Source organism: Schistocerca americana, chromosome 3, assembly GCF_021461395.2.
Source record: "Schistocerca americana isolate TAMUIC-IGC-003095 chromosome 3, iqSchAmer2.1, whole genome shotgun sequence".
Classification (NCBI taxonomy): domain Eukaryota; kingdom Metazoa; phylum Arthropoda; class Insecta; order Orthoptera; family Acrididae; genus Schistocerca; species Schistocerca americana.
This window is the reverse complement of record NC_060121.1, coordinates 202,086,810-202,100,776: the sequence shown is the minus strand read 5'-3', so window position 1 is coordinate 202,100,776 and position 13,967 is coordinate 202,086,810.

Genomic DNA, 13,967 nt, shown 5'->3' with positions numbered 1-13,967 from the left:
TTAGGCGAGAAGTACAGCCGCTTACTGTACAGAATGTAGAGAGCACGTCTGTAACAGTCAGAAGCCTCAATTTTATAATTAATTATATAACACAGAGAGAAATGAAATAAAATTAAAAGAAAATATTGGTAGCATCAGGGTGCGAAACCGATCCGACGAATTACCAGTCTATACACTACAGCGATCAACGACAGCGCCATTACGAGCGGAGTTGTTCTTACGTAATACTATACACAAACTGCTCAAGGAAAATTACTGACCTGTTGCTGTGAACAACGTAGCACCATCAGCGCCGGAATGAATGACGTCATAGCAGAGATTGCGCAATCAAAAACACAGCTGCGACTCTTCTTTGAAAGCAGTGTTGACCGCCCTTTCACCGCACGACACTTGTTTTTAGTTATCGCTAAGAAAGCGCGACAAAATATCTTTTCGTCCATTTATTCACATAATAGCACGCATTCTGAGACCACTGGTGTAATTTTAGTGCAATATGTACGGTGTGCTGTAGCGCATTAGCCCATGATGACAGGCTACCGATGCGGCTACTATAAGTGATTCATTCTGTATTTACCGAAGTATTAAATGTTCACATATGATTGTGACATGAAGGAAACAATAAACTCACCAAGTTTGTATTGTGCCCTTTCATTGACATTACCAGTTCAGTACCTTGACCAAACGGCAGCAAAGCAAGAGAAGTATTTTTGTATGACGTTATATGGGACATATTTATCAGTTTCAACACTGCAACATGCATTCAGAAGGAATTATGACAAAGAACAACCTTATAAAAATAACACGGTATTTTGAAATCGACAGTTTAGCGGCACTGGTGCCCTCCGCAATAGAAGTACCGGTTGACCAGTTGCGTCAGATGCAGCCGTGGAGAGGATGAGGGAAAGTTTCTTACGCAGCCCAAAATAACAACGCCCACGCAAACCACGACCTTGGAATACTGCGGCAAACTGAGTCGAAGATTTTGCGACGGCGTTTGCATTTAAAACCGCACCGTCTGCAGATCGTGCAACGTTTAAAACCGGAAGCTGATGGCCGGCGTCTTCAATTCAGAGTGAACATTTCGCACTCATAGAGTATTTGCAGAGTGGAAAACGCCATCTTGGCTAGCTTGCCTCCCTTGTGTTGCCATATACTCTGTTCGCAATATGAATCCACTCCCAGCGCACCTGCATACTAGACGTGCGTACATCCAGAAGTTTTAGTGTAACCGAAGCTGTACACAGACTGAATAACCTGCTCTCGGATTCACAAGGTGGCCATAGTGTGTGCAGTCGCACTTCCATGAACATAGTCATTCCATAAATGCGAGAGAATGTACTATACTACCTGCACCACACTGTGATACCGGCTGTTAAACAGATATTTATAAACAGATGTTAATTCCGAAACTTACTGTCCACGTGTATGAGCCATCACAAACGTTATCTCTTGGAGGTATTGAGTCGCCAACCACTTGCGGCCCAGAAAACTACTCAACATGAAAAACAAAACAAAAAATTATAATTATGAGATGATGGGAGATGCTGACGGAATACATGCCGCTTGCAACAAACTCGTGTAATTAAGGAAAAGGTAATCTCTAGGGCAAAGTTAATGCATTTATCTGATAGCCAATTTGTATGGATGACTTTTTAGTCTCGTTGCCCTTCTCACTGGAACAGTAGTCATGTGGACCGTCCCTCATGAAATAGTCAGTTTTTTCGAAGTAAAAGATAACTTATATGTTATAATTCACGTTATAGGTTATGTCCATATCAAAGTTGATCCAGATCGGTTCAGCCGCTAGCGTAGTACCTCGACGATGAAATATAATAAGCAACTTGGAGCTCAGTATAGCGCAAATTTTATAATATTTGTACGTGCAACAATGTCATCTGCCCTCAGGTGACTGTCTGTTCAAATGGTTCAAATGGTTCTGAGCACTTTGGAACTGCTGAGGTCATCAGTCCCCAGAACTTAGAACTACTTAAACCTAACTAACCTAAGGGTATCACACACGTCCATGCCCGAGGCAGGATTCAAACCAGTGACCGTAGCGGTCGCGCAGTTCCAGACTGTAGTGCCTAGAACCGCTCGACCACGCCGGTCGGCGACTGTCTGTTACCAGCGGTTATGTTAGCATGTCATTATCAAATCCAGCCTCACTAAAAATCTTCCGCACGTCGTGTCTGTGTCTTACAGAATTTAAATGACCCAATCGTTGTGAGTCTTCGAGCGTCTCAGAAGTTATAAAATACGCCATACGCTCAGTGGCTGCAATGTAACGGGCTTGTATCGACATACAATTAAACGCTGTGGGGATTGAATAAGCATTGCTTTCATTAAATTGAATCGTATTACATAGGATATACCAAACAATAAACCAATTTTAACAACATACTATTCAGTTCAAAAGTCAAAGAGTGTATAACTTTTTCTAACAGCAATTATCGTTCCACACTTGGCGTTATATTTCTCATATCAATGAATGTCTTGTACTATACATTTTTAATAGTAGCTTATGTATTAATTCAGGGTATCAGCTAATTCCATCCCAAATATCTTCCAATTGTGTCCAACTGCTTCGGCGTGAAGAAATAACAAACGAATACGGGAAGAGCGGAGGGAAAAAAATGCCACAGCGTCCCTTGGGGCAGAAACTCGCCGACACTATAGCCCAGTATTATCACAGTGGTTCCACGTCTATGCATAAAGGTACTTTCATATGTACAATAGAGCTTCGGACCGACTGTGGTTGCGCTATTGTCTTCACAGATTTAGAACGAAGGGGTTATTCGTATATCTCGAATTTCTGTCCTGAGTATCTTTAATTTCTATGAGAGACGCTCCAAGTGGATCGCATAGTACATGTCACTGGTGCGTTGAGAGTCTTTCATGATTCAGACAACACTGATCCGGATGGCGATGGAGATGTAAACGTCAACAGGTAGGTTCTAATGGCTCTGAGCACTATGGAACTTAACATCTGAGGTCATCAGTCCCCTAGAACTTAGAACCACTTAAACCTAACTACCCTAAGGACATCACACACATCCATGCCCGAGGCAGGATTCCAACCTGCGACCGTAGCGGTCGCGCGGTTCCAGACTGTAGCGCCTAGAACCGGTCGCCCCCCCCCCCCCCTCCCGCCGGCCCCTGTCAACAGGTGCGTGGTACTTCTTTTCAGAGACATGCAGTTTCTACCGCAGAAACACCAATGTTGCAGAAAAACTTGTTGTACACTCCCACCCTGGGAACTTCTCCCTAACTATCAATGGCTTCTCGATCAGAACCTCATACTGTGTAACCTCATACAACTTGGTGGAAACACAGCGCATGCGAGTCTGAATTGACTCAGTGCACGACAGGAAAAGCACACCCAACACGAGGGGTGGCGGCTGCATGTAATTCACATTCATTAGCCCACTGGTGACGCCAATGTACAGTACTGTCCTGGCGATACGGAGCTGCTACACCTCTGCCGCCGTCAGGTCGTGCAGAACAAAGTGCTGCGTCAGCGGTGGTTGCCACAGGAAGTTGTGAGGACCCGGTAGGCTGTTACACAACGGGGCTACGGAGTCGCAGCTACAGAATGGACACAGCGGTTCTCCCCACGTAGCGCGAGCGTTATTGTTCTCCCGGCGCAGGAGCTGACGAGTACTGTGTCACCGCACAGAAATCCGCAACGCGGAAGGACAATGCCACACGAACAAGCAAACAGAAGCCTGCTTACTGGCCTGCACCACGCGCCTCTCAATTATTACGCCCGTCACTATACCACTCAAGGTCTGAGGATACAACTCCAACCATAACCTGAAACGGAGCATACAAGACGCTGGTAGTTTGTGATTCCTGTTCTCTTCCGTTTCACTGCACTGCACTCTCACCGTTACGATATAGACATGGGGAAAAGCTACATGCTAAAATTGATACCACTGTTTTAGTTCTAAATAAACGGTATTTTTGGTGTTTGTTTCGTCTCCGTTATAATGAGTGTTTCTTTCTTACTAATAACTGGCTAAAGAAAGACGGAATCAATTACCAATAACAGCAGTGCTAATTTTTTTCGTTTAAAAAAAAACGCTTTAAGGAGGGACTAAATTTTATTCATAAAATTTGCATTGCTTTTTATTACGCATTCATAGAAAATACTCTAACATTCTGCGTTGTGTCTATTTGTTCTAACTCGTATGTCCCTACAACTTTCGCGCAACGACGCTCTGAGCGTGTTTTTTAGGGAATTGACTAGTTTGAACCTGGGACCTGTTGCTGGTAAGGAGACGCCAGACCACACATGACATGTAGAGTTCAGAAGAGTTCAGTGAGACTAGCGATGATATAATCAAATACTTAATGTTTTCAGCGTCAGCTCCACTGCACTCCGTGTAAAAGAATCTTAATACTAACTAAATGTAGTGGAAGAGGTTCAAGGCTTTCCTAGTTTTAGTTAGCTGGTAAGATAACATTGAGAAGGTAGTTAAGTTTACCATTGGAATTTTTATTCTACTCACAAAACATTGTTTACAAATTGTACTATTGATAAAAGGAAATATTTGAATACAGGATGATAAAAACCAACTGCGTTCAACAAAAATGTAAACGAATATTCCCTGAATGGGTTTCCAAGTTCTACAATGGATCGAGGGCTAACCTATGCAATATCACATCTGTAATCTAGGTGTAAGTTAAGTTTCATAAAAGAGTATTTTAAACATAGCTGCGCAACAGCAACGTTTCCACGTAATAAGATTAAAAACAGCCGACCAGTTGCAATGGATAAAGTAATCTTTAACTAGGTTTCGACAGATTTAAATCTATCTTCTTCAGAAGGCGGCAGTATTACATTAATATGGAATGATATGCCATTGTTGTTTTTACAAATATCTGCATAGATCCATAAGTCCAAAATAAAATATAGCCCTATGCGCTGTTGCCAATTTTTGGGGTGCACTCAGCTTCGTGATGCCAATTGAGGAGCTACTCGACCGAATTAGTAGCGGCTCCAGTCAAAGAAAACCATCATAACGACCGGGAGAGCGGTGTGCTGACCACACGCCCCTCCTATCCGCATCCTCACCTGAGGATGACACGGCGGTCGGATGGTCCCAATGGGCCATTTGTGGCCTCACGACGGAGAGCTGCTATGTGACATACTGCCGGATTTGCTATCATGTCAGTGTTTTCATGGAAAGTGTTGGATTTGCCTGACACCTTACTATACAAAAAGTAATTAATGTTATTTTAATAACACTGCCGACATAAACGAGCAACAAACAAATGGCACAAAAATTGTTCATTTCTGAGACAATAACGTAGCTGTTACCATGTGGCGTGGATTATCAGATGGTACGTGTGTACATTAAGTGTGCAAGTTTTCCCATCTGGTCTCACCGTCGTCGCCGGACATCCATTGTATCGTAAATTAGAATGGCACCATCACTAGTCAGGAAACATTTTACAAAGTAACGTAGCAAGGAAGTACAAGGCTTCGTTCGCTTTATAAAATTAAATATTTTTCTGCCATATAACAAGAGGAAGTGAATTACGGCAACAGTCTGATACTAACACTTCACAAGTAATTCGTAGTTTAAGATCAAAATAGAAAGTACCCGATGCTTGCAGCCATTCAATATGGACAAATTATCACGAAACTTTCAAAGAGTTAAAATCAATACTAGAAAACTAGTGATTTTTGTACTTTTCAACTACTTGTCACTTTTCGACAAAAGCAGCTAACAATGGTCAGAGTAAATTTCCATTCTTTGCTTTTTTAATTTAGTATTTTGTACACTATGTGATCAAAAGTATCCGGACACTCCCATAAACATACGTTTTTCATATTAGGTGCATTGTGCTGCCACCTACTGTCAGGTACTCCATATCAACGACCTCAGTAGTCATTAGAAACCTTGAGACAGCAGAATGGGACGCTCCGCGGAACTCACGGACTTCGAACGTGGGCAGATGTTGAAAATGTGTGTGAAATATTATGGGACTTAACTGCTAAGGTCATCAGTCCCTAAGCATACATACTACTTAACCTGAAGCATCCTAAGGACAAACACACACACACGACCGAGGGAGGACTCGAACCTCCGCCGGGACCAGCTGCACAGTCCGTGACTGCAGCGCCGAGACCGCTCGGCTAATCCCGCGCGGCTGTGGACAGATGATTGAGTGTCACTTGTGCATACGTCTGTACGCAAGATTTCCATACTCCATACCTAGTTCCACTGATTCCGACGTGATGGTGAAGTGGAAACGTGAAGGGGCACGCACAGCACAAAAGATTGCAGACCGACCTCGTGTGTTGATTGACAGATACCGCCGACTGTTGAAGAGGGCCGTAATGGGTAACAGGCATACATATATCTAGACTATCACACAGGAATTTCAAACTGCGTCAGGATCCATTGCAAATACTATGATAGTTAGACGGGAATTGAGAAAAACTTGGTTTTCATGGTCGAGCGGCTGCTCATAAGCCACACATCACGTCAGTAAATGCCAAACGACGCCTCGCTTGGTGTAAGGAGCGTAAACATTGGACGATTGAACAGTGGAAAGACGTTGTGTGAAGTGACGAATCACCTACACAATTAGGCGATGCAATGGCGGGTGTGGGTATGGCGAATACCCGGTGAATGTTACCTGCCATCGTGTCTAGTGGTTGGTTGCTTGATTTTTTTTTTTTTGGGGGGGGGGTGGGGGGTGGGGGGGGGGGAGGAGACCAAACTGCGAGGTCATCGGTCTCATCGGATTAGGGAAGGATGGGGAAGGAAGTCAGCTGTCCCCTTTCAAAGTAACCATCCCGGCATTTGCCTGAAGCGATTAGGGAAAATCACGGAAAACCTAAATCAGATGGCCGGACGCGGATTGAACCGTCCTCCTCCCGAATGCGTGTGTAGTGCCAACAGTAAAATTCGTAGGCGGTGGTGCTATGATGGGTTTGTGTTTTTCGTGGAGGGGGCTTGCACCCCCTGTTGTTTTGCGTGGCACTATCACAGCACCGGCGTACGTTGATGTTTTAAGCACCTCCCTGCTTCCTACTGTTGAAGAGCAATTCGAGGATGGCGATTGCATCTTTCAAGACCATCGAGCACTTGTTCGTAATGAACGACTTGTAGCGGCGTGCTTACACGACAATAGCACCCCTGTAATGGACTGGGCTGCAGCGAGTCCCGACCTGAATCCTACAGAACACCTTTAGGGTGTTTTGGAACGCCGACTTCGTGCCTGGCCTCACCGACCGACATCGATACCTCTCGTCAGAGCAGCACTCCGTGATGAATGGTCTGTCATTCCCTAAGAAACTTTCCAGCACCTGATTGAACGTATGCCTGTGAGAGTGGAAGTCGTCATCAAGGCTAACGTTGGGCCAACACCATATTGAATTCCAGCATTATCGATGGAGGGTGCCACGAACTTTAAGTCATTTTCAGCCAGGTGGCTGGATACTTTCGATCACATAGCGTATCTTGAAACTAATGGGGTCAAGGTTTTTCAGCCATTATTTGATTTCTACTTTCATTACAGGAAGTAAAAGGAATAATAAATCGAAAATCTGTTCATTACAGGAAGTAAAAGGAATAATAAATCGAAAATCTGTTTTTTCATAAACGGGTTATTTAGAGTGGTTTAAATAGTTAAATTAAACTGGCGCGGAAAATTTAAAAAAAGTGGTACAACCGGAAAGCAGCTGTTTCAGCGATTACCACCATCCCTATTGAGATGCTAACAAACAACAATTATAAACAATATTATACTCGCATCATTCGTGTTAAGATTAAAGACGATGGTTAGCAAACCGTTGTTACAGTAACAAAACTGACTGATCTCTGGGTAATTCCGGGACTACCGCAGTAGTATGTTACTGGGTCGCTATATTTCCTGTTTATAACAATAACGTAGTGGATAACGTTATAGACTGCGTGATGCTACTCGCGAACCATGCTATTTTCTATGAACTCTGGAGCGCCAGACGACTGCAGCGAAATGCAGGACGACTTGTAGAGGCTCGAAGATCGTTGGGATGAACGTGTCTCGCTGGGCGTTGGCTTGCTACGTTCACTTGTGTTAACGTGCCACAGCAATGCCTCTGCGACGTGGTTACGGTCGTCGCTGGCGGCGCAGTGTACGTGTGTATCGCAGTTTGAAGGCGATTAATATTGACTTGGCTGGGCAGTTTAATAAACAGCAATTGATTGGAGGGCCAAATGTTTTTTGCATATGAATAGTGTAACGTTCCCTGGCAACGCTAAAATGTACTTGGACTGTATCAGGCTAGCTCCCTTTTACTGACTGGATCTCCACATGCTTCAATTGAAGCTTCTTTGTGCGTAACCTTGCGCTACTTAAATTTGCAATAAGTTTGCCTCCCATGGTGCCCTCGGGTCACTACTGGGTGCATTATTCTCTTTGATAACACTGGTTTGAAAATAAAGTTCTCAGGGTCTCATATTATTGATATTATTCCGGGTTCGAATCTGTCAATCTGACAGCTACACATATATACATATAATAGAAAAGATTGTACCAAGAAATATTTCAAGTTTGACACACATATAGAATATTATGCAGTACACAAACTAATCACTACTAAAATGTCCCTCCTGTCTGATCTCTGTCACAATTTAACACTATAAATAATTGCACTAATCAGGTTATCTGTGCAGACATTTAGAGCATGTTTAGGCTAACACTAATTAAAAGAAGACATAACACAAATATTCATAAACAAAAGAGAAAGTCAATCATATTCTTATAACTAAATACTTCTACACTAGTACATTATCTCTACAGATCACACATCATTAATGTTCATTCATTTTCAAAAGAATGGTGTCCCTTTCTTTTTACACATAAAACATAGGACTATTAGTCATTTACTGTAGGAATATTTTCACATCCTTACGCGGATACAGTCCCCGTACTCTCCCTGAATGGGGATCTGCTTAGAGATAGCTACACTCATGTGGCACACTTACTATTCTAAAAGGTCCATTGTACACCAATTGCCACTTGCTATTCTGTTTCAAGAATGCCGAGGACTTAGGATGATTGCGTAAGAGCACCAAGTCGCCAAGATTAAGTTTTTGATTATTCGTCACATGTCGATTATATTTTTCTTTCCTTTTCTGAGTGCACCTGGTAAGGTTACACCCTGCTTTCCTTATCTTCTCTTCCTTAGGCTCAGGAATGACTGGGACCTTAGGCAAAGGTGCCAGCCACTCATTCAGAATTGGTCTAAATACATTATAATTTAACAAAAGTGTGTATTACTAATGTAAATTAGCTTACCCATGTCATCTATAATATTTCTTTAAAGAATTTTCAGCATTTTTAGCGGTGTTGCTGGCCACTGCCGTGACCGAACGATTTGCAGCCAAGGCTGAATTCTGTAAAGGATTTAATTCTCAACTAAATATTCTTAATCAGTTAATACGAATTCACGTAATTTTAAATGTACTTAATTCTGTGTAAATGAATTTTTATTACCACACGTAAATAAATGGTCCTACAACAAAGTTCGTACGTACAGAAGGAAAGAAAGGCAAATTAAGTAAAAACAAATTTAAAAAAGGTAATTGATTATTCTTTAATGTAATTTCATTAAAATAGGCAGAGAGATCAGCTGCTGTCGAAATAGGCTATTGGTGATTGATTACTGGAAGTAGTAACTTTCATAAAATACCTGTGCAGAGCGATTTAAAGTCCAACGACCTCACAAACAAATAAATAATAAACCAGATGACAGTCTGATATTCGTTGGAAGAATCTTATGTAAATGTAATTCCCGACGAAAGTGGCTTAAAAACAAGTGTTCGACAAATATTTTGTAGCGCTTGTCAACAATCTGGGATCCTTACTATGTTGGAATAATATGGGTGATAAAGAGATCCATGTAAGAATAGCATATTTCGTGACGGAATCGTTTGTTCGGCTCGACAGCGTTACGGGGATGCGCAACAAACTGGAGTAGCAGACGTTGTATTGGAGGCGACGTGTATCACGAGCAGGTTTGTGGATGGTATTCCGATAATATATGCTTCAAGATGAGTCGTGCGACATACTGTTTCCTCCTTCTGATATCTCGTAAAATGAGCAATGGCAAGAGAACTACTCCTGTGGAGGTTAATCGGCAGTTGTTTCTCCAACGTATATTATTCGCGAAAGGAAGAGGGAAGTAGGAGAGTGGTAGTGGAATGTAGTGCTAACAGAAGTACCCTTTGCGATACACCGTCTGGTGTAGAAGCTTCAGAAAAGATACGTGGCCAACGAAAATGTTAAAAGTCGGCAATGTACACAGTTTTAACTAGCTGGAAGAACTAAGAATAAAATGCTACTTATTAATTGCAAATTTCTGTTCGTTTGAGCCCGAAAGAGATACCAAGTCTTCTTTCTTCAGTAAGTTATGGTAATAGGTCGATCAGGTCACTAGCTATTACGTATTTCATTGTCAAAGGTAATCTTTTTCAATCATTTCTTTCAACAACAGTACAGTATCACTGCTGAAATGAATCAGGAAAGAACGAAGTGAGTTGTTTTATTTTATCCATATTTCGCAGCTTAAAACGTGACTGTATTCAGTACACTAGAGGTACGAACTAAAAACGACTTCATACACAACTTTTCGCGTTTTATTGAGTACACGATGCATTTCTGACACTTTGGGTTCACTATCAGGTATCACTTGTCTTAATACATGAAGCAGTTGTGAAAAGTTGTGACTGAAGGCGTTTTTAATTCATACCTCCGAAGTGAGTGTTGGAGACACCATGGAAATTTTTAAGGTCACTCTGACTTTTGCATCTGTAAAATTGGAACAGTTATCAAGAAGCTTGGTCTTGCAGAGTTCAGTTCCGCCTCGAGTGCCGAGCGGGGATGTTGATAGTTTATCGCCTCACCGAACCGTCGCACGCAACTAGACAGCTTTCGTCAGTCTTGTTTGTCTCTTCATGTCTGTCGCGTCGTTGTATGGTCCGTAGCATTAGTTGTGGCGTGTGTCAGTTACCAGCGGCATCGTTTAATCATAATGTACGCCATGGAATCCAAGTGTGTTCCAAGATGAGCTACAAAAAATGGTTCAAATTGCTCTGAGCACTATGGGACATAACATCTGTGGTCATCAGTCCCCTAGAACTTCGAACTACTTAAACCTAACTAACATAAGGACAAAACACACACCCATGCCCGAGGCAGGATTCGAACCTGCGACCGTAGCCATCGCACGGTTCTAGACTGAAGCGCCTAGAACCGCACGGCACACCGGCAGGCGATGAGCTTCAGTTGGCTTTAGTTTCGATAAATTCACGCGTTACGTGCAGCCCTGATCTTTGGATATTCTTTATTGACTCGTTGATACAATTACTGTAACATCTGATCTCGTTCATACTGCACATATAAATTCAGATAGGTTTGTCATTTTCGTAAAGTTTTTGGATCCCCTAGAAGAAGATACGTTGCTTTCAAAATGGTTCAAATGGCTCTGAGCACTATGGGACTTAACATTTGAGGTCATCAGTCCCATAGAACTTAGAACTACTTAAACCTAACTAACCTCAGAATATCACACACATCCATGCCCAAGGCAGGATTCGAAACTGCGACCGAAGCAGTCGCGCGGTTCCGGACTGAAGCGCCTAGAACCTCTCGGCGACCACGGCCGGCACGTTGCTTTCATGTAATGGTTTTAAAGCTCCCTTTAACCATCGTGATGGTTCCATAACTAAGGTGGTTCTTTCTACAGCGGAACTGTATTATACCAATGTCCGCCTGTCCAGTCTCTCGCCGGAGGAACAGTACAGTTTATTTAAGGAGGTTTATTTTAGGAAGTGTTGCTCCATTGTGGTGATGTGATGCGTATACGACGCGAACACTGGTCCACTCAACACCGGTTGCTATGTTAAAGCTGAATACGTTCAGGGGAGATTTCAGTTAAAAGTAACATTCCTTCCCATCGACAGGTCTGTAGTTACCGCATTCATAACACGTTTAGTGGGCATGTGGTAACATTCTTTCTCTGGAAAAAAAAGTGGCCACATTAGATCTAACTAGTTCTTGTTTTAACAGAGTAGGAAATTGATGTTAGCTGATCTCGTTTCTACTGCTCACGAGGTTGGTGACACGCCTTCTCCGGGTGTAGTGGAACGACAGAGTGATGTGTAATTGTCCGCAGCTCGTGGTCGTGCGGTAGCGTTCTCCCTTCCCACGCTCAGGTTCGCGGGTTCGATTCCCGGCAGGGTCAGGGATTTTATGTGCTTCGTGATGACTGGGTGTTGTGTGATGTCCTTAGGTTTAAGTAGTTCTAAGTTCTAGGGGACTGATGACCATAGATGCTAAGCCCCATAGTGGTCAGAGCCATTTTTTTGATGTGCAATTTACTGCTCCCGACTTTCTGCCTTTGGCCTCGCAGCGTCGTCCTGAAACCGTTGCCAAGGCAGCAGTATCCACATTGCAACTTGGAATGTCATACGTAGGACGGTGACGATACCTTTACTCCTCACCCTCCGTTACCTAAAGTAACTTTGTCGGTTGATGTATCTCGTAGAGCTGAGTTGCTGAGCTTTCTAGTGTTTCTCGCAGTATTCCTCCCCTGTTTGAGGTAACTCCTCCGGAACCCCACAAGGTTCGGTAAGCTTTGAGCCTCCTGATATTTCTGTGATCCCACAGCAGCAAATTTTGGTGTCCCTAAAATTACCTTTTCCCTCGATGTCACCCATTCAGATGGCGTCAGAACGACCAACTGTAGATACTCCAGTAGAGGTGATTGGTGGTCACGATATCCTACCTTTCTATACAGATGTTGAGGTGCTCGAACCGTTTCTTCTGTGTCGATCTGAATTGCATGGATCCAATCCTGCAGAGTTGGCGTCGGCGGCTCCTTGTTTGTCACCTACTCTGGTTGAGTTCAAGAACCGTCTCCGTCCCCAACTGATGACGTTGAATTGCAAAAATTTGGCAGCGATGGTGAGTCATTTGGACTTGCCATCGCAAGAAATTTTTTTTTTAACTAATTAACTTTACAGTTACAGCATATATACAGATATAGTACATGAATTAAATGTGGTGTACATGCACCGAGTACAAAACATATTAGACAATGACAAAATGTATACAATGAGTACAGAGCGTATCAGCAAATGAGAAAAATGTATATATAATATTAATGACAAGAGTGCACATATTCTGTACTTCAGAACAAATCGAAAAAATGTCTTTAGCATTTTCACAACAAATAAACATAATGGCAAAAAATCATACCGACAAGTGACATAAGTGTACTCGCACTGGAGTTCAGCAAATCGAAAGAAAATGTATAGCCCACGAACATAAATGACGTTAGCAAAAAATGATTTTCACTATTAGGATAGGAAAGGGAAGGATTACATCATGGTTGTAGCACTTTAGATTGCACACAGCTGTTCTGAAAGTCCATATATTTCCACAGAAGTACAACACCAAGTGACACAATTTGAAGTTCATTTCCCATCAGAATTTATCGGCGTAGCCAAGACACTGAACTGTCGTAGTAATATTCCATGTTTTCATTTTGGCAGTACATTAGGTACACCAAACAGTGGGACCATAATAACGTCTCCATCGCTCACGGTGGTGGACAGCATGTCGTGTCAACACCACGCTCTTACAGGGCACACCAACGTAGAATTAGTGCAAAACCAAATATAGTGCTCCATGATCATAAGGATAGACAGGACAAAATGGATATTGCAGTAATTCAGGGTAGTTAGGTCAGTAGTGGAAGGACATTAAGTCACATACCAGTCTTCATTAGCAATTACATTAGTAGTTAGCGGCATTCATAGCCCAGTTATTGAACATTTCTGTACCATGTATGTAGTATTACAGAAAAATGTTCATTAAATTAAATTATTGGCATCATGGGTAATCGTATTACAATAAACAGCGGCAGTCTTTGGCCAGTTACAAATCATATTTAGTATGAC